The sequence below is a fragment of the Nymphalis io genome, chromosome 23 (assembly GCF_905147045.1).
Source record: "Nymphalis io chromosome 23, ilAglIoxx1.1, whole genome shotgun sequence".
Taxonomy (NCBI): Eukaryota; Metazoa; Arthropoda; class Insecta; order Lepidoptera; family Nymphalidae; genus Nymphalis; species Nymphalis io.
In genome coordinates this window covers 6,174,526-6,201,300 of record NC_065910.1, presented here as the reverse complement: position 1 = coordinate 6,201,300, position 26,775 = coordinate 6,174,526, and the positions used below count along the sequence as shown (strand labels likewise).

The following is a 26,775-nucleotide window of genomic DNA, read 5'->3' as shown; positions in this document are numbered from 1 at the left end:
TAGGCTGGCATATGGGCCACCTGATAGTATGGGCACCATCGCTGATATACTAATGTGAGAAATATTAACAGGGATTGTACATACATACATCGTCAAACCATCACCAATATTGCCAAATACCTTTGGACAACAATACCTAAGTATTACTGTTTGGCGTTGGATGTGATGAGTGATGGTATTTACCCAGACGGGCACATGGACCTACCACCAAGTAAACCAACTCCAAATCTCACCGCAATAGCTAGTTATAAGACAGAGTGAATCGTTTCGTATAATTTTATTGACAGAATCATCATGAAATATATTCCATAGCTAACAAAATAAACATAATAGTCCACTGAGCTGGTATCGTAAAACGGCTTAATTACGTTAATTAATCAACTGTTATCGTGACTAAGGGCGGTGCTCTGGGTATTAAGTCAAAAGGTAATGGAGATGGGTATGATTATGATGAAATTGATGTATGATAATCTTAAATCTCATACTCTTTGATTTGTTTACACGAAAACATCACAAAAAATATACTCAATTGAATATTAGATAATATTATATAATATCAGTGGTTAGTGGTTTAGGCGTATGCGTTTGTGAAAGCATATCAAACAAACTCATTCGCATTTATAATATTAGTTAGGATTTAAATCGTGACGATGTTGGTCAAACAGATATATATGACTGTTGACGCACTTTGTCATTTTTTATAACGTTTATAATATAAGCAAGATTTATTAAACAATAATTCAATGAAAATAAATATCAGCTTAAAAAAATTTAAACGGAATGAAAATTATGCAAATTTGTTTACATATTTCTTTTTAAAATATGAGGTATTTACAGTGATATCCAGTAAGTTTATCTAATGGAAATGCCTCTAGGCTGCAATTACCTAAATTATAGGACGCTGGAGTAGAAATCTGGCTAAAATTAGGTTAATGGCGTGGCTTAGGTTTACCAAAGTTTAACTAAAATATAACTTACCTTGTAATTTATTTATTAAAATGCAAAACCATTAACGTAAATATCTCACCGGTAAGATTTTTTGCTCTGTTTGCTTCGCTTCGTATAAAACCAAGTTTACTCTGGTTTTGTACGTTATTTATTATAGCGGTTTTGATAAAAAGTATGTAAATTTATGTTTTAATTCGATATTTGCGCCTGAAAATGCATTTATTTTTTATTTGATATTGAGGATGATGATGACCTCCTCAACGATTTCGACCACGACAGCCAATCTCAAGAGAGATTAGACAACTGCGCAGGACATATTATAGTATAATAGTGTGTTTGCAAACACAGATGTACTCTCGATTCCCTCACTCTCATAATCCTTTAAGTGCTTTCCGAGGGACGGGACGGAACATACTTCCAACTTCTAGACTCCGCTGCTACTGAGTAACATCGACAGAAAATCCCAATAACTTTAGCCCGACCTGGTTCGAGAACCCAGGACCTCGGGATCTGCCTTATGTCTACTAGACCAACCAGGCAGTCACTTGATATTATCAGTATAATTATAACAGTTATTGGAATTTCTTTCAAATAAGTTACATCATATAAAAGATCTTAGGATATATTTTGGTTGTGTAAAGTTGTTATTAAAATATTTCGCTTGGATGGTTTTGTGTATACCTGAGTGGGTACCACTTATTCTTCTATTGTTCTACCGTGATATATAAATTTATATATATTCTATACTATATATTCTATATATATATAAATTATGTAATAAATATATTATAAATATATATAAATTTATATATATTCTATACTCTGTATTGTTCTCGGAAATTTTGAGTAAGTCATTATAATAACAGTTACATAGGATATTACATCATGATCCATATATTTAGTTGTGCAAGTCTTTTAACTTAAAATAATACTTAAGACATATAGGTATACTAGCTGACCCGGCAAACGTTGTGCTGCCATATAAATGATATCTACTGAATATTTTGGTTTTTAAATAAAAAAGTAAAAAGTAACGAATGTATAGTAAGTGTGTGGGGATGGGATCTATGACAGAAAAAGGAAAGGAGCGCTGTAGACGATGACCGCCGATAAAAACAAAAAACACCAACCAATCATTTTCTCAATTCAATGTATTTCATTAATGTAATGGCCATATTCATTGTGGATTAAAAGTTAAATGTAAAGTGAAAAAAGTAATATATATTTATCTTAAAGCAGTTAATTAATTTCGAAGAGCAATTGAGTTTATGATGTTTTTTGTCAGTCCGTCTTTAGCCAATACAAATAAGCTTGATGGTTTGCCCACCCGAGAACATGCCACGTATACTTGTCCGTGTGATAAACATGGTCCCAAGATCTAAGCCATAAACGGACATCGTTTGGCCTTGCAACTTATTAATTGTCATTATACATATATGTATAAAGCGCTACCCTGAGAATTTTTTCATGCGTTTATTTATTATTGTTTTCTTAGTTATGTCTACGGATTTTGTGTGAGTCACTCATCGTACATTCGTCCCACATTGTGAGACGGAAATTTTGAAAAAGGTGGTCCGTGATTTGTTTTCTTTTTAATATTGGTAAATGGTCATCCCTACCCATATACATTGGCACTATAAAAATATTCACGATTCCTTACATCGCGAATGCACCACCAACCTTGGGAACTAAATTATCCCTTGTGCCTGTAGATACACTGGCTCCATCGCCCTTTAAGCCGGAACACAACAATACTAAATATTGCTGTTTGTATTAAATTCTTCATTGCTATTTGTCTGTACAAAAATACTAAAATCGTGATTACAAAATGGGAGGATGGGTTTAGAGGGTGATAATTTGGGGTTATATGTATTTTTTATGCTGAATCAAAATAAAATACAAATAAAAAAAAATGTCCAAAAAAATAGAAAAATAAATTCTGGATAGGGACACCCTTATCAACTAGCACTATGAAATATACTTTACGACCTATTATCATACCTCCCAAATATACATAACAAATTTCATAAAAATCGGTCGAGCCGCTTCGGAGGAGTTCGACCAGAAACACCGTGACACGAGATTTTTATATATTAGATTATGAGTTAATTATATTATTCAAAACAATGTACACAGAAATTATACCGATGCTAATTAAAAACTGAAATAGAATATGATAATTAAATTAATTTGTGGTAGAATAAAAATTGAGGTTAATGCAAGCGACATAAGTCTGACAGAGAACGATGCTGGACGGCACTGAGCTGAGCTCTTCCAAAACCCAGCAGCTTCGAGAAAACTTTCCTGTCATTCGTCAGTTTTTCATGAGCTTCATTACTAAATTAAGCAGTTCAAGTTGATTACATGCTTGCAACAGCGCTGTATGTATTTAAATTTAATTTATTATTTCAAGTTGAATCCACCGCAAAATTAAATACTTGGTGTATCCATCAATGTAGATGTTCTAATCGTCGTTGTTGACCAAATATCAACATAATAGAGTGACACATAAAACTAACATAAGTTTAAATAATAAAAAAATACATCACGGAAAACAACGTTCATTCGAGAAAAAGAAGCGGTTTATATATTCACTCCCTTGTAACTAAAATAAAATTTATATAACATTAAATTAAATATAAAAGGTAATTCGGAAAGTAGATTCCACCGAGAAGAACCGTCAAGGAACTAAGTAAACATACATCAAAAGGGCAATGCCCATTCGTCACAGGGGTTTTGCTCAAGGTACGTACATCAATGAAACGTATTACAGGCATTAAGATTGACATCACAGATAAAAAACAAACACCATTTTGTACATAGAATTCGGACATAATTTTTTCCAATAAAAGAACTATATAGTTATTATATTGGAACAAATGATGTATGTGTAAGTTTTATTTCCCCGGGCCATTTCGAAAGCCGAGATGGCCCAGTGGTAAGAGCGCGTGAATCCTAACCAATGATCGTGGGTTCAAACCCGGGCAAGCGTCACTGAATGTTCATTTGCTTAATTTGTGATTATAATTCATTTCATGTTTGACAGTGAAGGAAAACATCGCAATGAAACCTGCATGTGTCTAATTTCACTGAAATTCTGCCACATGTGTATTTCACCAACCCGCATTGGAGCAACGTGGTGGAATAAGCTCCAAAACTTTCTCCTCAAAAAGGGAAAGGAGGCGTTAGCCCAGCAGTGGCACATTCACAGGCTGTTACTGTAAGTTTTAATGTTTTAATTCAAATAAATACCAAGAACTTCGCCTAGGAACTGAACTGGGTGTTACATATTTGATTGACACATTGTCCACGAATCATATAATAGGTATGACGTTGGGCCAACAGCATCTTTTAGCAGATAGCAGAGTATTCCGAGTAATCAAAACGATTAAAATATCCGTTTTTTGAATACCAATTTATTGTATTTCGATTTCAGTGAGTATTGCAATCCCATTATCACAATTGACATTATAATCGGAATTGTTTTAAAAATGCTTTGTATGCAAATATTAAAGAATTGTGTATATTGTACAAAATCCAGAAAAGTTTTAGTTACTATATTTTAATAGAATGTATATACGATCTCGTACGGGTAAAATTCATACTAGGTAACCATTAATAATTTAATTTAGTTGAAAACTTACGTTCCAAATATCAAATGATGAATATTGGAATTGATGATTGAATCTGAGCGAAATATGATTGCCGTTTGTATCTTTTATTTATAAACATTATTGCAAAAACGCAGATAACCGATTACTTTCAACCATAGAAACTTTTTGTTTCTAAAAAAAATCCTGAAAGCAGGCGAGCAAATAGTCTCCTAAGAAAAGTTAAGAAGTGAAAAGTATTATATAGAAAAGTTACCTAATGTATGTATATCTTATTTTCAGTTTATGTAGTGTGATATATATTGTATAAATATCACATGGCTTAAGACGTTATGCCCTTTATTAATGGATCAAACACCCTTCAAACCGGAAGACATCAATGAATTAATTAATTATTTTTATTTTAAGTAGATTTTACGAATAATTTTTTTATCATGTTATTACTTTTATAAAATTGTTTGTACTGTCGGTTGCCCTATATAAATAAATGAAAAAATTTGATTCTCAGAAGCAAAATATAACTCATATACAAGCATAAAATTTCAATATAAATATTTCGTAGAAAATGTCACATTGAAAATGTTATATCGTACAAAATTGAACTGCAAAATCGACTCAACATGAAACTGCTTATGCGAACGTTAGCGCCGTTTGAAACCGAAACGATGCGGCAGGCCATCTGTCTGACTTTATGAACAATGGGGTGCAGTGTCAGTGGGGGTTAAAGTTGGGTTTACACGTATGTTATATATTAATACTGAGACACGTGTACATGCAGCTTACGCTATGTTGAACATTATATGCAAGCGAGTTCGTTTATAATGTCACAGCTTTAATATCGCAATGTTATATGTTGATATATTTATTTGGGAAATTAATAATATGATACATATTATTATATAACATTAGTTGTTTTTTTAATTTATATTTTAAATATGCAGGTAAAATAGCAAATTGACTGCCTGATGGTAAATGGTCACCGGACCACAAACCACACTAACCACAAATATTACCATTTTTTTCATCATCAATTTTCCACCAACCTTGGATGCGAAGATATTATGACCTCGATGTAGTTACACTACCGCACTCATCCTTCAAACCGGAATAAAACAATGCTTTGTATTGCTGCTTAGCGGTAGGATTTGTGATAAGTGGATGGTACATAGTTAGAATTAGTTGGATTTGGCCTAAAAAGCCGAGATGGCCTAGTGTTTAGAACACGTGAATCTTAACCGATGATCGTGGGTTCCAACCCGGGCAAGCACCACTGAATTTTCATGCGCTTAATTTATGTTTATAATTCATCTCGTGCTTGACCGTGAAGGAAACATCGTGAGGAAACCTGCATGTGTCTAATTTCATTGAAATTCTGCCACATGTGTATTTACCAAAACGCATTGGGACAGCGTGGTCTTACGATTCTACAAGTATTCAATATAGCTGCTTTATATAGTGGTATGTGTGTAGATTTTTTTAGATTCAATAATTTCAGGCTGTGATGAAGGTAACTAGGAATAACACCGGTGGCAGAAACAACTATAGGTACGATATATTATTATTTAACTTTCGAAAGCAATAATAGTCTATTAATCGTTATTTTCACAATTTCACACAGGGCAAAACGAAAATGTTAAAAAATTTAAAAATATAACACTAAGTTACTTTATGAGTGTATTGAATTTCACTGTGTTGTTTTCACATGCAACGATTTCAAATGTGTATATCCAATGCAAAGTCCTATCCTTATCGTAAGTTATTTAAATGTATTTAAATTATTTATATGTAATGTGTGTGCCCAAACACTGGTGGTCTATTCCCTAACTCTCCTAACCCGATGGGACGGCAATGCGACACGACCGAAAAGAGTTCAGACGCAGACCAACCAGGCTTTACGTGCTTTCCGAGGCACGGGAGTGAGACACTTCCAACTTCCAGACTTCGTGCTGCTACTGAGAATTTTCGGACAGAAAAACCCAATAACTTTTTATTGGCTCGACCTGAGAATTGAACTCAGGACCTCCGGGTCTCCGGCCTTACACCAAGTCACTAGACTAACAAGGCAGTCAATAAATGTATCATATAGACTACAAATCCACTTTTATGAATGACTAAGAACTCGCAATGGTATTTTCAAATATTATAGTTTATTTTTACTGCCATTGTTCATTTAGGATGAATGTATATAATTTTAAATTCATATAATATATTTAAACGTAAACGGAACAGCAAATAAATTTAGATATTAAGAAAAGCCTTATAAACGTGCCTAGATGGCCCAGTGGCTTACGATAAGGAAATGGGTTTAAACTTGAACAATTTTGGATTTTCATGTGCTTGATTTGTGTGTGTGTTTTTTTTTTATTTTTATTGCCCACCTACAATAAAGCAAGTGGCCCACCTGATGGGAAGTGATCACTATTTCCCAGAGATATTATAATCTAAAACACTTTTTATTCATACATATATTTTGAATACCTTTATTTTGAATCTAAGTTGCAGCATACATATTTGATTGCGTCGGATAATAACAAAATTCCGTTTATTTATACGAAACTAAAACATATACACCTAAACATTTGGTTGCGTTTAAACAGTCACGAATAATACATATGGAACCACTCGATCGCTTTTCCAATGAATAAATTTCCAATTGAATACTGCGGGTCTAACTTTCTACGTCTGTGGTTCGGTTCAAAGTAATGGCCAAAACATCACATACTAAGGATAGTATTATGCAGTAACTAAACTTAACATAAGCGATATATCTTTTTTTTTTCATTTTACAGAATTTGTATAATATTTAAATTTATTTTATTATTTTAGGTCATTCCTATATGTAATCGATTCGATTTTAGATACGGTGGGTCTAACTTTGTACGTCTGTGGTTCCATTCGAAGTAATTGCCAAATAGTGCTTTGTTTTGTTGTTAGTGTAGATATAACTTAAGTGTTTAAAATTAACAATATTTATTTTGTTTTTTATTACTCATTTTTTTTATAGAATAGGAAGGCGGACGAGCATATGGGCCACCTGATGGTAAGTGTTCACCAAACGCCCTTAGACATTGACATTGTAAGAAATGTCAACCATCGCTTACGTAGCCAATGCGCCACCAACCTTGGGAACTAAGATTTTATGTCCCTTGTGCCTGTAATTACACTGGCTCACTCACCTTTCAAACCGGAACACAACAATATCAAGTATTGCTGTTTTGCGGTAGAATATCTGATGAGTGGGTGGTACCTACCCAGACGAGCTTGCACAAAGCCCTACCACCAGTAGATTTAATTGTATGTACATAATAATTAAATCTACGCTAATATTACAAAGAGGTAAAGTTTGTGAATTTCTAGGGGGTAAGCTCTGGGTCTACTTAACCGATTTTGAAACTTATTTTACCAATAGAAAGCCACATTATTTGTGAGTGTCATAGACTATATATTAACCCGAAAAATGAAAAAAAAACACTTTCATGGTAATGGGATTTGCAAAGTAAGTCGGAGAACAAACATTCGAACGAAAACGTTTGTTACGAACGCTGCCTTAACGATGAGAGATACATGATTTCTAGAGAAAAGTAGAACTTGATAATGCCTACAAAAAACTCAGCGCCAGCAGATGTCTAACTTTTATATTTAAATCATAAAAAGTAGTTTTTTATATTAAAAAAGACATTTAAATTGTTAGGTCATGTTTATTGGTCATATTATCAACAATCATGAATTCTTATCAAAATATGTAAACTTATCGTCTCAAGTGTTTAAAACAACATACTTTTTCTTTTTACTGCATATAATTTGGACCAATGGTTAAAGAGATAATACGACATAGGTATGGAACCGCGACCATGTCGTAATTTATTGAGTGATTTTTTTATTAGACGGTTTTATTTATATACAATAAGTCGATCTATTTAAAAATGAATTGCTTTTATACCAAGGAAATTTTATTTAGATAAAATTTATTTTTACAATTTGTTTTTTGGTTGCATAGTTTAAGAGATAATTTAAAATATCAAATACGCGAGACAATCGTTTTGCCAATCGGTCACAAGTAAAAATGTTTACCGCCCAACGAAGTGGGCACAGGTCAGCTAGTTAATTATAATTCTATTTCAGTTATTATTCTAATAGAAAATAAAATTCATATTTAACAGAACAGTCTATTTTTTTTTTTTTTTTTTTTTATAGTAAAGGAAGGCGGACGAGCATATGGGCCACCTGATGGTAAGTGGTCACCAACGCTCTTAGACATTGGCATTGTAAGAAATGTCAACCATCGCTTACATATCCAATGCGCCACCAACCTTGGGAACTAAGATTTTATGTCCCTTATGCCTGTAATTACACTGGCTCACTCACCCTTCAAACCGGAACACAACAATATCAAGTATTGCTGTTTTGCGGTAGAATATCTGATGAGTGGGTGGTACCTACCCAGACGAGCTTGCACAAAGCCCTACCACCAGTAAAAAATTTACTTGTTAGTTAATTACGACTAAGCCGAAGTGGCTTATACGTTTTGTCGTATTAGATGACATGTAGCTTGAAACCTGGATAAGAAAATAGATATATAACGGATTTGATGGGGATGAAATTCTGTCTTAATATGTGTATCTACCAACCCGCATCGAATCATATTTATGTGTTATAAACTCCAAATGTTCTCATCAAGATGAGATTTATGTTATGTACTGGACATACTTTTATTATGTGTACGTCATTTTCTAAGAACCCCCACAATACAGATTTCGGTTTTAAGACATTTATATCTCATTAAGAACATAGTACAGTACAGTACAGTACAGTAACAGCCTGTTAATGTTCCATTGCTGGGCTAAGGCCTCCTCTCCCTTTTTTGACCTTATTCCACCACGCTGCTGCAAGGCGGGTTGGTAGAATACACATGTGGCAGAATTTCAATGAAATTAGACACATGCAGGTTTCCTCACGACATTTTCCTTCACCGTCAAGCACGAGATGAATTATAATTAGAACATACTGTTAACTTATAAAGAGGTTGCAATAGAATAAATTAGTTAAATTTTTAGTTTACACAGAAGCATACATTAATTAAAGTTGTTATTTGTTTCAAACTACACTATAATCTAATTATATCTTAAAGTTTAAAATAATCTAACTTATATAGCTTAGGTAGGTATTAATTTTAATAAATAACTTCAATTATAATAGTTAAGTATTTATTAATCAAAGTTAATACTTCACAAATTAATATATGTAAATTGCAATGAACCAAAAATATATGAACCAATATAAACTCGCACCATTATACACGATTGCAAGCGAATTTTGTGGGCGAATATTTGGAATGATACCTGTTCATTGGGAATTCAATGTTGGTTTTGGAACTTCCACTGATAATAGCGTATTTGTAATATCAGGGATACGTTGCTTGGATGCTTCATAAGAGATGATTTGGTTTAGTATCTGAAGAGTTTGGTTGAACCCGCTTTTCTAAAGAACTACTGGCTTGAATTGAAAAATTCATTTTTATTTTAGCACAGGATAAAATCCTTATTTTAGCCGTATGAAATCGGGGTGGACAGCTAGAAGTGGAAGTGTATCTGGAATGTTAAAATAACTGCCTCTTTAAAATTTAATATGACTATTTTACATATGAGTTCAAAAACCAATTTTTTTTTTAATTTTAGTTTACTGCTGCTTCTGAGTAATATAAATAATTTGTATTATATGTAATTCAAATATAATAATGTATATTAAAATAGCGGTCTTTTAAAGATTTTTATCACAAACTGAATTCCATGCTGGCGAAGCCGCGATTTTTGTTAGTTTATAAAAGTAGAAAGCGTTCCTAATTTGAATTCTTTGCTTTTTATTGAAACGTCATGATGATTGTAATTAATTATACTTGTGATATCCGGTATCGGTGGAGTACCTACCGTATTCATTGGAGTAGCGTGTTGGAATAAGCTTATACACTGCAGAGTTTTTATATCCTTGGCTTTATAATCAGTTGAACTTGATGATACGATATTATTATTGTCTTTCGAATTACTTAGCAAAATATCAGGTTGTTACTGACTTAGCCGTCTCATGCACCAGCACTCTATAAAAATACTGGTGGTAGGGCTTTGTGCAAGCTTGTCTGGGTAGGTACTACACACTCATCAAATAGTCTACCGCAAAACAGCAGTATATGGTATTGTTGTGTTCCGGTTTGAAGGGTGAGTGAGCCGTTGTTATTATAGGCACAAGGGACATAACAACTTAGTTGTCCAAGGTTGGTGGCGTAATGGCGATGTAAGCGATGGTTAACATTTCTTACAATGACAATGTCTATAGGCTTTGGTGACCACTTACCATCAGGTGGCCCATATGCTCGTCCGCATACATATATAAAAAAAACTCATTACGTATCTCACTCGCGATGATCAAAACTGATTTACGGTGATAATTTTGATGCGTATCCTTTAAATGTTATAATTATTATAGTCAATGCATATCGTTCCACGATTGTGTGCGTTCCGTTCGAGTTTATTTTTATAGAATAACGCAATTGAGTACATTGTACTATCCTACCGTTGTTCAAACCTACCGATCTCGGGTGCCGGGCAACGCTCACGGTGATTCGCTTGTTGTCAAAGTAACGAAGCGTTTAACATGACAACAACGGTATTTTTACAGGCTTTTATTTAGCTTGCTAATTTTGCTCGCTTAGTTAAATTTGAACCACTTCCTCTTATAATACGGAGTTGAATATAGCCATGTTGGTTTCGTTTTGATGAGAATGTTTTTTTTATTGTATTACCTGAGTCTTCCACCACCAAACCAAACCAAAGAACTCCTTAACGGTCGACGACATAGACGAACATTTGTATACATATAAGTTTGTTTTTAAAAAGCTTTTTTTTTTGTTTCACTAGAAAAACCCTGACTTCGCCAGCGTGCAATTTAATTTCGCAATATCAACGTACATTACTATTTCAATGACACATACAAACTTAACTTAAAAAGTGGCAGTTATTTGAAAGTCACACAGACCTTTCTATTTTATTTATTTGTATAGATAATCGTTCAAAAAAGAAATCAGCACTTTGGATGAATCTGAAGTACGAAGCTCAATATAATTTCAAAGCGAATAAGAAGTCGTCGAAGGGAATTTTACACTACACGAGCAACGAATTGTCATACCATACTATTCTACATCGAAAATTTTATAGAAGATGTTATCGTTACAAATAAAAAAGTGACTGATTGCTATTTTATTATTCTTAAAGAGCGGCTTTCCAGACTTAGTACAGGTAAAATTCATTCAAATCCCTCCCATTTTCCTCTATGAAGTTGCAGTTTTTAAAAGTAATTTGTTAAAATTTACATTATAAAATAAACCTATGTTCCAAATTTCAGCGTTCTTTACACATTAATTTTATCTAAATATATGCTCATATATAAACGCAAATTAATTTATAAGTAGGTATATATAAGTTACTATAAAAGTTTGTTCATAATATACTTCAATTTATATAGTATTACGTACGTTTACTGTTTAATATATCAAATGGAAATAAACTGGCAAAATTTAAACATGATTGCAACGGAATGTTGTCTGAGAGTATTTGCAATGTTCGCTCGAAAATTAATGTTAGTTCTGCATTCAGCTTCCACCGATATAATATTTCGAATAGTTGTAAAGTTTGAAAGTTCTGGAAGGTTGCAAAATTTAATTTATGGATGAAATGTGGGATTTAAATTGATAATAATAATCAATCATTTAAAACACAGGAATTGATTATTAAATATTAACAGATAGGAGATTTTGTTTTATCTGAACGCTGAATTAGGTTCTTATTGTGAATTTGAAATTCTTATATCCTAGTATTCCTCTTCTTCGTCGTGACACTCTTGTCAGAGCGGTTGTGGCCGCCATGTAGTATTAAGAATAGTTCGGCGCAGATGTTATTCGTCTCACGAGCGTTTGCCATATGTCCCTATTAGTGGTGAGCCTGGTGGACTCATGCAAAGGACCGCCAACAGTTGTTTTTATTTGGTCGATCCATCAAATGGACATCCTTCCACATGGTCTTGTGCCATCTACCTCGCCTTGAATGTCAAGGCGCGCTATGGAGTCATTTCATTGTTGGGAAAGTCCTATCCTAGTACTGTTATCTTAGTACTAAGGCTTATAAAGGGCACGACAATTTGTGAAACTATAGCTTAAGGAAATTATGTTGCGACTTGAGTGCAATTGAATTTCGTCATATATTAAAGTATCAATGTTTGTGTATCATTATATAAAAATTTTATTTTACATGCATTCGACCACTTAAACACAGTGTATGTTCGAAAGTTGTAAGTTATCTTTGAAAAAAAATTTTTTCTATGTGATTATTAGTTAGTTATTGTTTATTAGTAGTAAGTAGTTGTATAAACGTAAAAAAAAACATTCGTATCATTTTTCAAGATTAAGTCTTTTTTGTTAACAAGTTAAGAACAATAACAAAATCACAAAAAAATCAAATTTCGGGTAAATATTAATTTCACTGAACAATAAACACACACTAGTTCAATTATCAATGGTAGCAACACAAGGTGGGTTTTGATTAGTTCATTCTTTGACAAATTATGTCAAAACGAATGTGCCGACCAATCAGTGAATCAGTGACCGTTTCATAATCAAACAGACATATTATTGAAATTGTTACAAATAAACAATTTAACTAAAACTGGTTTTTGATAATGTATGAAATCGGAACGATGACCAAAAGGCGTTAAAATTATAATGTCATTATAATATCACGGCTTTGACATATTATAGTTATAATGTAACCCTGTGACATACATACATATATTTTTACTGGTGGTAGATACGTTTTTAAATTGTGTAGGGCCGTCTGGACGGATACCACCCACTCATCAGATATTGTGCATGTACCTAATCAGCAATACTTAGTAACGTTGCGTTCCGGTTTGAAGAGTGAGTGAGCCAGTGTAGTTACAGGCATAAGGGACATAATATCTTAGTTCCCAAGGGTGGTGGCGCATTGACGCTGTAAGGAATAGTTATTAATTCTTACTTCAAGAATGTCTATGGGCAGTGATGGTCACTTACCATCAGGTGGTAATAATAATAAAATGTTGTTTACCTTAATAGTATAAATATAAATACCTTCCCAATGTTTATTAATCTCAAACATATAAATAACATCTCAAACATATACATAACATATATATATCTGTTTATATATAGTATTGAAACTAGTTATTTTTAAAATGTTTAACGATTCAATATTTTGAACAAAAATGTTATAATATTTAAAATTCAAATTTAGAAACGTGATTTATCCATGCTGCAATTGTTGATGCTGTAAAACAAGAACAAAACAGGATGATTGCAAAAGGGACGCTGTTTGCATATACGCAAGGAGTATTTTTAAAATACTTGGCAGGTTTTCATATGCAGCAAAACGGTTGAAGTTTCAAACAGTGCACTGTTTAAGCGACTCTAATATCAAACCATGTTTTTATATTATTAAACTATATATAATACTGCTTCAAAATCGAAAGGGGAAGCTCAGAAATCAAGGCCTTAAATTGTTATTAATGACTTGACACATAATGATAATGTGTCAAATACGACAAATAAAAGGGGAGCATCGGGCACATAGATCGCTGTTTAAGTTATGGTTTACAGTTAGTTAAATAAAGTTAAGGCAAAATTACAGTCACATTGTCATTACAATCGATGTAATTTTTTCTTCAATAGCTGTTGTGTTTTTTTTTTAACTTTTCGTATGTCCTTTGTTATCTCTCGTGTATTTCGCAGTCGATTTCGAAATTCTTTTCACAGCACACAATAGCCAAGTGGAACGTGCCAAATTTCAAATTTCTGAGCTTTAAAGATTTAGATATATTGAGATGATAATAATCGATCGATGCGTGATATTTTTATTTATATAAAATTTTCTACGAACAATAGTAGTGTTTCATTTATCTATTACAAAACTGTCTAGTGGCGGTAAATCTCGAGGTCCTGGGTTCGAAGCCCAGGTTAGGCCGATTTAAGTTTATCGAATTTTTTTCATCGAAAAAAATCTTCATAGCAGCACGGATTGCTCGAAGTTGGAAGTGTGTTTCATACCAGGAATACACACTTCCGACTCCTGCAAGCACGTAAAGCCGTTGGTCCTTCACCTGAACTATTTCCGGTAGTGTCGAATTTTCTATCCATCCTTCCCATCGGATTACGAGAGTGAGGAAATAGAGAGGGCACCTGTTTTTGCGCACACACTTGTGACCGGTGAATATCCATAAAATTTAGAATTACAAAAATGAATACTTATAAATATAAGAATTAAAAAAGTGTATAAGGTATAAAAGAGCTGGAATTAAAATTCATCATAAGATGAACTCATTGTACCGATCACACATATGATAGTTTGGTTATTTAATGGTAATTTACTTTTTTCTCGAGATTTCGTGATATGATGATGCAAATTGATTCATTTTGGTCATGGTGATCAACTTCAACTAGCCAGCAGTGCAACATTATACTGCAGAAATGTGTGATATATCCTGAGATTTTTTATTGAAAACAAGTAGCCTGGCAAATGATACATCTCATAATAAGTGGACAGCATTGCTCATAGGCATTGTAAGAAATATTAGACAGTCCTTATATCGAAAATGCGCCACCAACCTTGGGAACTAAGACGTTACGTCTTTTATGTCAGTAGTTACACTGGTTCACTAACCCTTTAAACTGGAACACAACAATACGTAACATTACTGTTTGACCATATAATATATTTTGAAGATTGCGTAGTACCTACCCAGACTTGCACAAAACTTTTCTATCAAGTCTATTTTATTTGAAATTTAAAAAAAAAAGAAGCTAATAATGATTATTTAACGAAAATTATTAAAACGTTTACTTTCAACAAAACGTTGTGTTTCGTATAATTAGTTTTAAAAAACTTCGAAGTTATGCAAAAATAAAGCAAAAAATCGTTTTGTTTTTTCCGTTGGAGTTTTAATCGACTCCTGCTAGTGACATTCAGCAAGTAAGTTATTTAATTTATTACTGAAAAGGTCAAAACGTAATTTGAAATCACTTCATCAAAATACTATGTGCTAATTGATTGAATTTGATGTTGTTTTTAACACTATCTATGGATACAATAAAACCTTTATTACATCTATAGCTAGTATGGCTTGTAAATGTCCCACTGCTGGACTAATTCCTCTTCTCCTTTTTGAGAAGAAGTTTTGTTGGATACTCCATCACTCTGTTCCAATGAGGGTTGGATACACGTGGCAGATTTTCATTCGCCACTTGCAGTTGTCCTCACGATGTTTTCATTCACCGTCAAGCATGAGATTGTAAAGACAAATTAAACAAATTAAAATTCAATAGTGCTCGCTTGGGTTTAAGCTCAGAATCATCGGTTTACATTCTCGTAAATATAATATAATTACTCTACTGTATTTACTCGTATATTAAAATTTTCAATGTTTTCTACTAAGTTATATTAATTTAATACTTGTAAAACCTAAAAATATTTGCGGAACTTTATTATAGAAGCGAACACCTTTCCTGAGGAAGGATTAGTCGAATTTGCGGAAAATTAGTTAAATTTGGTTTTACTAGTTTTTATTTATTTCTCGATTCAACTTATTTGCATGAACTAAATTAAGTGTTATAAATTTCGAATTTCGAATTATATAAATGTGACAGATCATGGTGGCCATTATGAAATTTAACTTTAAACTTATTTAGTTTCAGTTTCAATTTCAGTTTTAAGTAGTTTAATTTTATTGATTCTTGGCACCTACATGTTAATGTTAGTATATATGTATCTCGAGTCATGTGTTGCATGTGTTGCAACGTCATGTGTTGCACTTATGATGAATATTTTTGATACTACAATTAATTTAAAATAACAAAAAATTTGTCATAGTTTTAAGTTTTCACTTCTGTCGGCAGTCGCCATGACTACCTATTTTTAATATTACCATATCCCAAGAAATTCGCAGAACTCATTAACATTTATATTCTTAAATTCTTAGACACAGTCATTGTCCTCTAGAACAACAAACACAAAACCAAAGTATTTCTCGCTATATCTTTTGTTCCTACCGAAAGAGTACCAATGGTAGTGCTATTCAAAAATACACCCTCCAGCCACCAATTATTATTATTGTTACTGGAAACACTGAGCAACAATGGCCGTTGTCTAAATTAAGAATTTTTATTAACATTTCGTTATAATTTATAATGAAAAAAATTATATATTTCAAATCAATTTATTTTAGTTTTATAAATAAGTATATGCCGAGTAATCTATGTTTTTTATATTAATTATATTTTTTACGAATTTATTTAAACATATATTTTAAATATTTTAAATATAGATGTGTTCTAGATATTTTTTAACGAAAACGCTTTAAAATAACGATAACAATGATATATTTTACAGAAAAAAAAAAACTTTAAGAAACGGTATTTAATAAATTTAAAAGTGATGAATAATTATCTATGCGTATATATCTACGTATTTAAAACAAGCCCGAGGTGTTTTCTAACAATATTTTTATAACACAACCGATACGATAGCATTTGAAAAAAAAAAAAACACTACTGATCTGTACTTTTCACGGTTACTTATTAGCTTGATATTGCATCATTTCATTTTCGCTCAAACATTTACAGTCTCGAGTTGCGTCAAAAACAACGAATTAAGGATATCAAACATTGCGAAGCTTGTGAGTTCAAACCAGCATAAGCTCTAAAATGTTAATATTTCGTGTTCGTTAAAAGAAAACATCGTGTGGAACTGCATATGTTGGAAGTAATTCTACCTTATGTGTATGTAAGAGTCGGGATCACACGGTGTATAAAACGCGTGAATCTTAGCCGATGATCGCGGATTTAAGCCGAGGTAAGCACCAATATATTTAAATTCTTCTGTGTAGTGTTGACACACACATGTCAATGTGGAGAGGAGGCCTTAGCTTAGCAGCGGGACATTCACTGCCTGTAACTTTTCTACTTTTGTGTGTTTCCACAGATTCGTGTTTGAGCAACGTGGTAGAATATTTAGCTCAAAATATTTTCATCAACAGGAGAATTTAGCCCAGCAGTGGGCTATTTACAGACTTACTTTGTACTATTTTTATTAATAAATGCACCATAATTCTAAGTATAACATATAGATGACCAAATCGTTAGAATAGAATTATTAATATAGTGTACGTAAAAATAAATCTAGCTAAAGTTTTTACAATTTTAAAGCCTAATTTGTGTTTCTGGTTTTCGTCTCGATCTGTGTGAGTTTTACAATTTTCTCATACAAAGTTTTACTTTATTTGTTTTAGTTTGTTAGCGCACGCAACAAGAGCGCCCGGCCGAGGAGTCGAAAAATTTTACTCGAATGTTCAAAATGGAAAAGAAAATGGAACTACTATTTCTTTATGAAATTTTACTGGAATTATTTATATAGTGAATGTATATATATTATAGTTTATATATTAAATAGATTTTTACGAATTTTTGAACATATTTTAAAGTGTTAATAAATTTATCTAAATGTACATATTTGTATATATATGTTTGTATGTATATGTTTGATGTTAATTTCAAACTTTGAGACCGTTTCACCCATTATCATGACAGTTGGTACAAATATGAATTTTTACATCTATAAGGTATTTACTTTATCCATGAATAACTTTCAGAGATTGTAGCTCTTTGTGAAAGCCCCTCTGGATAGGTATCACCCACTCATCAGATTTTCTACTGCTAAACAGCAATACTTAGTATTGTTGCGATCCAGTTTGAAGAGTGAGTGAGCCAGTGTAACTACAGGCAGAATGGAGATAACATCTTGGTTCCAAAGGTTGGCAGTGTATTGGCGATGTTAGGGAATGGTAAATTTTTATTTATTTCGTATTTGTACTTTTGAAGTCTCTACGTCTTATTTATTGTGCGTTGATAGTCTTAGGACAATTCGGTCATATATGTGTTAATAATTAGTATTAATAGGAGCTATTTCTATTTCTTATAACGCCAATGTCTATGGTCGGTGGTGACCACTTATCATCAGGTAGCCCATTTTCCCTATAATATAAAAAAAACTTATTCTTGAAGGAAAATATTATACGTGTATTATAATAATAATGTCCTCCAGACCGATTTCGGCCACGGCGGCCAATCTCAAGAGATATAAGACAATTACACAGGAGATATTATAGTGCACAAGTGTGTGCGCAAACACAGGTGCACTCTCTCTTCCCTAACTCTCATAATCAGATGGGACGGCAATCCGGCACGACCGGAAAGAGTTCAGGTGCAGGACCAACGGCTTTACGTGCTTTCCCAGGTACGGGAGTGTACACACTTCCAACTTTCAGACTCCAGGCTGCTACTGAGAATTTTCTGACAGAAAAACCCAATAACTTTTTATTGGCCCAACGTGGCAATTGAAGCCAGGACCTCCGGGTCTGCGGCCTTATATCAAGCAACTAGACCAACGAGGCAGTCAAACGTGTATTATATGACGATAATTGACAAATAATTGAAATATTTTTATTACTTGTTTTTGTATTCTCTCTTAATTAAACATTTTGTTTGGATGAAGAATAAATGAAAGCTTTATTAAATTTTCGATAACATACAATAGCTTTTTCAAAATTTCATATTAAGCAAATAAAAAACAAAAGCACCTCAAAAGTCGTTATCACTAGTTGCGACATCGAAAATCCCCGTTTGAGTTTGACTTTCAAACAATCTAGGTCAAGCGTTCGTGTATTGGAAGCCTGGCTATTTCGTATCGTTAAACTTTTACGTCAATTGCTTACTTGCTTTGAGACTACGTAACAAACGTGTTCAGGTTGCTGAATTCGATTTAATATTAATTTATTGATACGTGTAATAAAATTTGTTAAAATCGGTACAAGACAGAAATAATAATAACTTTATTTATAAATGATATTTAGGAGGTGACTAGTTAAAACATGCTGTGTCCTCTTCACTCGAAAGGAGACTTCAAGGGACTTCACCAGTGCCCATAGACATTGGCATTGTAAGAAATGTTAACTATCGCTTACATCGCCAATGTACCAACCTTGGAAACTAACATGTTATCACCCTTGTGCCTGTAATTACTGGCTTACTAACTCTTCAAACCGAAACATAACAGTACCAAGTACTGCTGTTTTACGGTAGAATTTCTGATGAATGGGCGATATCTACACAGACGAGCTTGCACAAAGCCATTACCACCAGTAAAAAATATTATTAATATCTGCCCTCATCAAAATGTGATTTATTAAGGATATTTCGAAGAATCATATTATATTATATACGTACCGCGGAAGATAAATTCTACAGATAGAACCGACATGAAACTCAAGATTATTGCTTGAAAGAACGTGAAGCTCCTTATTAATACTTTACACATATATAATCGCATTGTCCTGTTTGATGTTCTATCAACGCACAGTAAATAAAATTGCATTGTAAAAATATAAAATGGCAATGATACATCTGATGGTAAACGATCACCACAATAATATCCTGGGACATTTTTCACACACGGCCATCTGATCCCAAATTAAGCTTGTACAAAGCTTGTGTTATGGGAACCAGACAACTGATATACTACATATACTACCTTTATTTTGTAAATACATAGTTATATAGAAAACTACACCCAGACTCAGGACAAACAGACATGTTCATGCACACAAATGTCTGTCCTGGGTGGGAATCGAACCCACAACCTTCGGCGTGAAAAGGCAAGTATCTACCAACCACGCCAACCGGCTCGTCACCACAGCTCATAGACATCAGCACTGTAAGAAATATTAACCATCCCTTACATCGTCAGTACCACTAGTTGTGAAACGAGATGATATCTCACTTGAACCTGGAGTTACATTGATTTGCAGGAGCAAAGCCCAAAACAATAAGAAAAAAAAATTCTTGATCGGCAGCTAAAACTATAATATATAGTTTAAGAAAATGTTCGTACTGATTGCTTTATCAAGTATCAACACAACCTTCTCCTTTAAAAGTTTGAACCCACGATCATCGGTTAAGATTCACGCGTTCTTACCAATATGCCATCTCGGCTTCACAATGTTCATAACTGAGAAATAATTTGGTCAATAAGGTATAAACAACGTTTGGTACTTGGTATTTTGTCACTGTTTTATTGAATTTACAATTATTGTGACCTAGTATCCCAATCGAATTGGGACATCTTCTAGGCAAGCGCGCTCCATCTTAGACTGTATCTCACTTTCCATCAGGTGTGATAGCAGTCAAGCGCTAGTCTATACATAAAAAAACAACATACACTTAATATGTCCCAATTCGATTGGACATATGCGGGTTCACGATATTTTTGTTCACCACCGAACATGATATAAAAATGGTAAATATTAATATAGTGTTATGTGTTTTAATTACATCTTATTGCGATTTTTAGTTAGAACAAAAATCTAAGATCATTTTAACATTAAAGGAAATATTTTTACACGCCAATTGGTGATTTCGCTCAGTGGGCGTTCTGTAACGATTTCTATTTCAATCTGATGACGTATCATTTTCCATTTTCCATTTTCATTTTTTTTCTAAAAGCCTACGTTTCCAAGAGCCCAATATACATAGACTGACTGTATACTAGAAGTGTCATGGCGGCCACTATCAATTACCTAATGCACGGCCACGGCGCATGAATATGGAAACGGCACTCACTGAATTCGGTCATTAGACTGTACACTGTGGTCAGTAATCGAATTAATGCCGATGCATTTGATCCATTATGATAATTTGCTACGTAATGTTATATTTGTGGTAACTTATACACGTGATAATGTTCCAAATTCAAATTAAAATATTTTTTAGAAAAATAATAATGTTTGAGTTATTTTGTGAAATAGAAACGTATGTAGAACGTATTGTAACAGTAACAGCCTGTGATGTGATGAAATGTCCCACTGCTGGGCAACGGCCTCCTCTCCCTTTTTGAGGAGAAGGTATGGAGCTTATTCCACCACTCTGCTCCAATGGGTGTTGGTGGAATACACATGTGGCAGAATTTCAGTGAAATTAGACACATGCAGGTTTCCTCACGATGTTTTACCTTCACCGTATAAGACGAGATGAATTATAATCACTAATTAAGCACATGAAAATTCAGTGGTGCTTGCCTGGGTTTGAACCCACGATCATCGGTTAAGATTCACGCGTTCTTACTACTGGGCCAATTCGGCTATGAACGTATAGTACGTGTGTTTAAATGGCAATTTTGAAGATTATAGACAGCTAAATAAATTATATAAAGTTTAATCTCCCAAGTTAAGTATGATATATTTTATAATCCGTTTAAGTATACCTATGCAAAGTATAAATGGAACTTTCATACTTTGCTTTATTTCTTTCTATTTAAAATGTTTGATTCGTTTATCCTTAACGCGACATATACTAAAGTGCTTAGCGACAGCTACGAACGAGCGCTGTAACATCTTTCCGCAAACTCTCCCTTAATTGCTGGCTCCAATACATTTTGTTTCATTTTTAACTGTTATAAAATATAAAACATTATTTATATTATGTTTTAATTTCAATACAATTTAAGCATTTCGGATCGGTACTAAATTCTGTACTGTTCTGGCTTTTAAAATAAAACCTATTAAATTTTAGTATTATATACACTTTGCAGCAGTGATACTCTACAAGAACTCCTTTCATTACTTACCTGTAATGTGAACAATCGACTTACGTTGATATACTATTTTGATGCGTGTATTATTGAAATATTATGATTATTAATGGTAATGTCGCATATCACTTTCTGACATTTCCGGTGAGTTTCGAGTTTGTCCTTACAGAATAGACTGACCTTGGAATTTATTGTATAATAATTAAGATTATGGTAATTATATTGTATATTAACATATTTAAATATTTAAGTCGAGATGGCCTTGTGGTTAGAACGCGTGAATCTTAACCGATGATCGTAGGTTCAAACCCGTTCAAGCACCACTGAATATTCATGTGCTTAATTTGTGCTTACAATTCGGTGAAGGAAGACATCGTGAGGAAACCTGCATGTATCTCATTTCATTGAAATTCTGCCACATGTGTATTCTACCAACCCGCAAAACCTTCTCCTCAAAATGGAGAGGAGGCCTCAGCCTAGTAGTGGGACATTAACAGGCTGTTAATGTTACTGCAAATATATAAGTCACCATTGAAGAAAAGTACATAATAATCAATATTTGGTCTTAATAATAAATTTGGAGCAAAAATTTAATTAATTAAAAAAAAATCAATTTACTACAAGCAAGCAGATATATAAAGACTTATGCATCTGGCATGAGTCTATTGAGAAAATATTTATGAATTAAAAAAAGGCGATATATTTTTAATAAAAAAAGTTATTACTATTTTTTATTTATTTGCTTTGTTTTTTTTACATAAAATTATGACAGGAGATATAGATTGTCCCAAAATTTTACAAGAATTAAATAAAGTGACTTTTAGGCTAAATTCAAGAGTAATGAATGCATAACGTTTTAAATGTAAGTTCTCATTAACGAACTTACTGGTGGTAGGGCTTTGTGCAAGCTCGTCTGGGTAGGTACCACCCACTCATCAGATATTCTACCGCAAAACAGCAATACTTTATATTGTTGTGTTCCGGTTTGAAGGGTGAGTGAGCCAGTGTAATTACAGGCACAAGGGACATAAAATCTTAGTTCCCAAGGTTGGTGGCGCATTGGCTATAAGCGATGGTTGACATTTCTTACAATGCCAATGTCTAAGAGCGTTTGGTGACCACTTACCATCAGGTGGCCCATATGCTCGTCCACCTTCCTATTCTATAAAAAAAAAAAAAAGAATCTAGGTTTAAATGCCCCACTGAACAGAGCTATACAATGCTACAATATTTTACAAAAAACAGTTGATTTTGATATATTTTATAAATCGTTGAAGTATTTTAAAGCCAAACTCAAAAAATATTTTACGAAATTTTATGATTAAAAAATATTTCTTACGTATAGAAATTATTTTAAAAATTTAAAGTTCTAGACAATTTTAGTTTTGTTTATATTTACAGAATAATCTTTTTTTTATCTTTTAATGTATAAATTCAAATTTACATTATAATGTACTAGTTTATACTTGTATCAAAATTTAATTATTTATTTTGTTATTCAAGTTAAAGATGATTTTGTTTTTTCGTTTTAATTTTCGTCAATTAAAATTTATTTTTTATTTTTTGATTGTTATATATATAGGCCTCTGCATCTTTGACAGATGATTTAAGCGGCATCGCGAAGGCACTTGCGTTCATGACTGAATAGACCAATGCGAGAGAGGATCCTCCGGCCGCACTTCCGACAAGTGTATGCGCCCCCAGATGGGCGGGGGTTTGAAGCCCGCTCATGACGCCTAGTGCGTTTTTCTTTTAGTAGGTTTAACCATTCATTGTCATGCTTTGATTGACCTTCGTGAATAATTGATTGTTAAGTTAGTCTATAATTTATATATATTTTGTTAAAATATTTTTATAGATGCAATAACAAATGTTTTTTTTGAATATATAACGTTGGCTTCTTGTTTGATAAAATAAAATAAATAAATAAAATACACTAAACACTAAGCACATTATTTGTTACAATAAAATTGATCTCAATATATAATTACAAAACATTAATATATTATTTGTCTTTACAATTACCCATACAATTATATAACTTTTTGTCAAGAATAACATGTAGATACTGAAAAGCAAAATTTTTATTCATAATTATGTTATTAATAACATCGCTCTGGTTTGATTTTGATCATCAATATTCAGCCAATCGCAATCGTTTGGACTTAACTAAGTTGCGCCCAAGCTCCCGGTTCTTCCACTCTGCATACCGAAGAAGAAGATAGACATTGACGCTGTAAGAAATATAAATCAATCGCCAATATTGGAACTGAAAAGCTGTCCTTTGTCGCTAAAATTAAACTGCTTTTGCTATCACCCTTCCAACCGGAACACTTTAATATTAAGGATGTGTTTGCCCTTCACACAGTGTCAATTGTATTGGTCAATAAACTTTTTAAAATAAATAAATGAGTCTTTAAATGCTTACAACTCTTAAAACGCACTTGTCGAGGAAAACTAGCAAAAACTGTGTTGTCAAGACGCGTTAGGGAAAGTTTATGTAATTGCATTATTTTGGTAACTAAAGTGTTTCAATAAAGTGTGTATTTTGATAAATCTGTCATCTCTGAAAAACTGATGTTGCTAACTATAACCAGACCGATTTCGGCCACGGCGGTCAATCTCAAGAGAGATTAGCCAACTGCACAGGACATATTATAGTGCACAAGTGCGGAAACACAAGTGCACTCTCTATTCCCTAACTCTCATAATGCAATGGGACGGCAATCCGACACGACCGGAAAGAGTTCAGGCGCAGGACCAATTGCTTTACGTGCTTTCCGAGGCACGGGAGTGTACACACTTCTAACTTCCAGACCCCGGGCTGTTACTGATAATTTTCTGACAAAAAAACGCAATAAGTTTTTATTTGCCCGACCTGGGAATTGAACCCAGGATCTCCGGGTCCGCGGCCTTATTTCAAGTACTAGACCAATGAGGCAGCCAACTATATTTGTTATATAAATTGCAACTTCATAGTGCACCAGTATGTTGAAGTAATATGATTTATAAACAAATTTCATCAAACGTCCGCTCAATGTATGTTATTATTGTGAAAATCAAGTAATATCGATTTATAAATATATTTATCAGTAATCAGATTATTCCACCAAGCTGCTCGTATGGTGCTTGCCTGGGAAGTCTTTATAATGATATTAGCTTTAATTAATTTACTGTCATTATATAACCCCTTGTATATATGTACTGTTGACTTATAATGAACTTAATATAATTCTGTATTTAACGAAATAATTATAATTCGGAAATAATAAGAATAATTATAGTGGGGAAATAAAGTGCTTCGTTGCAATTTCGATTACAGGAAACAACATTATATATGTGTATGTTTTTTGTTTGTATGAAAGTAGGTATAGATATCAGTAAACATATTCGCATAAAACATCGCCATCAAACTTGCATATAACACAATTTCAAATAAACGCATATCACTTTAATTTAGCTACCGTAACATATACAGAGGAAACAGCGGATTACCTCAACGTCTCATTGCCGTCATTGGTGTCTGGGGACATTAATTTTGTAGATGAGAGTCAGACTTGCGACTTAGCTGCGAAAACCTTGTTATATCAAAATTAAATATTTTAAAGTTAGATATTACGTGATATATAAATAATTTGAATTTTCGAATATATAAGTTCTTCAGCATGATGATGATATTGTTAATGTTTATTATGTCTTATTTTATTATTATCTGAATTTCTGTCTTGGTGGAAAGTCTTTATTGAGACAACTCATTTAATTATTTATAAACTTTATTAACAAAAACATTTGTACATAATAATTTTAATTTAATACATAAGTTGCCTGTCTTTATAGAATCTGTGTCGTGTTCTATCCTTCGGGCCGTCTCGGTTAATAATGCTCATATAAAATTTCGCATTTAATAATATGTCTATTCCTCATTTACACTCTGTATTATTCCTCTGGGATATATCAGGATGAAACCGTACAAACTATCCTTACCTAACAGTTGTAATATATTATATTAAGCTCTTGAGGATATATGAAATTATGAAACAGCAGTAGACTTGTTATGTGGATATCCTTTAGAGAATTAACATATTTTTATGTCATATTACCTAATTATTATGAAACGGAAATTATTTTGGGTGTGTTTCAAATGTTAACAGCTTTTTTTCTGTATTATTATTTTCATATGATGTCCGTTGTTCAGGCTTTTGTAATTTAAGCAGTGTTACTATGTACATATTTCTGGTAACAGTCTCATTGTTTATTTATATAGAAGCGCAGAACCCTGAGGTCCTGAGTTCTAGCCCCGAAACCTATATTTTCAAAATCAGCCCGGAGTTAGGAGCTTGTGTTATACTCCCGGGCCTCGAGAGCATCTAGTGCCGTTGATCCTTGCCTGATCTCTCTTCGGTCGAATTGCTGTCTCATCGACTTATGATAATGCACATGAGTTTGCGCTGTTACTTGTGCATTATAAAACGCCCCCGTTAAAATCTATTAATGTATGAATCTTC

At 33.0% G+C, this 26,775-nt stretch overlaps 1 protein-coding gene across 1 annotated transcript in view; it reads left to right on the top strand.

The window, feature by feature from the left end:
- LOC126777505 (myb protein) overlaps window positions 1-25,567 on the top strand; it is a 173,497-nt gene extending 147,930 nt beyond the window's left edge. The window contains exon 18 of the mRNA XM_050500526.1: window positions 25,555-25,567. The gene's annotated coding sequence lies outside the window, so the exon portion shown is untranslated. The remainder of the gene's footprint in view (window positions 1-25,554) is intronic.
- The last annotated feature ends 1,208 nt before the right edge of the window (window positions 25,568-26,775 follow it).